The 1,987-nt window shown below is 54.7% G+C and overlaps 1 non-coding gene across 1 annotated transcript; it reads left to right on the top strand.

Annotated features, from left to right (window-relative positions):
• Window positions 1-1,616: 1,616 nt before the first annotated feature.
• Window positions 1,617-1,771, top strand: LOC126093198 (5.8S ribosomal RNA). The gene has a single exon (XR_007521402.1). It is a non-coding gene; the product is annotated as a 5.8S ribosomal RNA (ribosomal RNA).
• The last annotated feature ends 216 nt before the right edge of the window (window positions 1,772-1,987 follow it).

Raw genomic sequence — 1,987 nt, 5'->3', positions numbered from 1 at the left:
GCTCGTAGTTGGATTTGTGTCCCACGCTGTTGGTTCACCGCCCGTCGGTGTTTAACTGGCATGTATCGTGGGACGTCCTGCCGGTGGGGCGAGCCGAAGGCGTGCGACAGCCTCATGCATGTTCGTGCGTCCCGAGACGGACCCCACTGAAATCCTACCAGGGTGCTCTTTATCGAGTGTCTCGGTGGGCCGGCACGTTTACTTTGAACAAATTAGAGTGCTTAAAGCAGGCAAGCCCGCCTGAATACTGTGTGCATGGAATAATGGAATAGGACCTCGGTTCTATTTTGTTGGTTTTCAGAACCCGAGGTAATGATTAATAGGGACAGGCGGGGGCATTCGTATTGCGACATTAGAGGTGAAATTCTTGGATCGTCGCAAGACGAACAGAAGCGAAAGCATTTGCCAAGTATGTTTTCATTAATCAAGAACGAAAGTTAGAGGTTCGAAGGCGATCAGATATCGCCCTAGTTCTAACCATAAACGATGCCAGCCAGCGATCCGCCGCAGTTCCTCCGATGACTCGGCGGGCAGCCTCTGGGAAACCAAAGCTTTTGGGTTCCGGGGGAAGTATGGTTGCAAAGCTGAAACTTAAAGGAATTGATGGAAGGGCACCACCAGGAGTGGAGCCTGCGGCTTAATTTGACTTAACACGGGAAACCTCACCAGGCCCGGACACCGGAAGGATTGACAGATTGATAGCTCTTTCATGAGTCGGTGGGTGGTGGTGCATGGCTGTTCTTAGTTGGTGGAGCGATTTGTCTGGTTAATTCCGATAACGAACGAGACTCTAGCCTGCTAACTAGTCGTGTGACATCCTTCATGCTGTCAGCGATTACTTTTCTTCTTAGAGGGACAGGCGGCTTCTAGCCGCACGAGATTGAGCAATAACAGGTCTGTGATGCCCTTAGATGTTCTGGGCCGCACGCGCGCTACACTGAAGCAATCAGCGTGTCTTCCTAGGCCGAAAGGTCGGGGTAACCCGCTGAACCTCCTTCGTGCTAGGGATTGGGGCTTGCAATTGTTCCCCATGAACCAGGAATTCCCAGTAAGCGCGAGTCATAAGCTCGCGTTGATTACGTCCCTGCCCTTTGTACACACCGCCCGTCGCTACTACCGATTGAATGATTTAGTGAGGTCTTCGGACTGGTACGCGGCATCGACTCTGTCGTTGCCGATGCTACCGGAAAGATGACCAAACTTGATCATTTAGAGGAAGTAAAAGTCGTAACAAGGTTTCCGTAGGTGAACCTGCTGAAGGATCATTACCGACTAGACTGCATGTCTTTCGATGTGCGTGTCGTGTCGCGCAACACGCTACCTGTACGGCAGCAGCCGTGCGCCGCGTGCGGAACCACGCGTGCGTCTCAAAACTAACGGAAATGTTGTGTGGTACGAGCGCTGAAGTTCTGGAGCGGCTGGCCTGCGGCACCTGGCGCCTAGCGCCGGTTTTGAATGACTTTCGCCCGAGTGCCTGTCCGCTCCGGTGTGGAGCCGTACGACGCCTATCGGCCGTGAGGCCGTTGGACACAGAACGCTGGAACAGGGGCCGTCAAACGCCTCAGTCCCGCCTATGCAACTGTTTTGAAAGAGACAGTGGAAATAAATAAAAAGATCACCCAGGACGGTGGATCACTCGGCTCGTGGGTCGATGAAGAACGCAGCAAAATGCGCGTCGACATGTGAACTGCAGGACACATGAACATCGACGTTTCGAACGCACATTGCGGTCCATGGATTCCGTTCCAGGGCCACGTCTGGCTGAGGGTCGGCTACGTATACTGAAGCGTGCGGCGTTTGTCCCACTTCGGAGACCTGGGAGTGTCGTCGCCGCCTGTGGGACGGTCGCGTCTCCTTAAACGTGCGATGCGCGCCCGTCGCCTGGCGGTTCGCATACCGGTACTTTCTCGGTAGCGTGCACAGCCGGCTGGCGGTGTGGCGTGCGGCACCTCGTACAACGACCTCAGAGCAGGCGAGACTACCCGCT

Source organism: Schistocerca cancellata, chromosome 7 (assembly GCF_023864275.1).
Source record: "Schistocerca cancellata isolate TAMUIC-IGC-003103 chromosome 7, iqSchCanc2.1, whole genome shotgun sequence".
Taxonomy (NCBI): Eukaryota; Metazoa; Arthropoda; class Insecta; order Orthoptera; family Acrididae; genus Schistocerca; species Schistocerca cancellata.
This window is presented reverse-complemented; position numbering and strand designations above follow the sequence as displayed.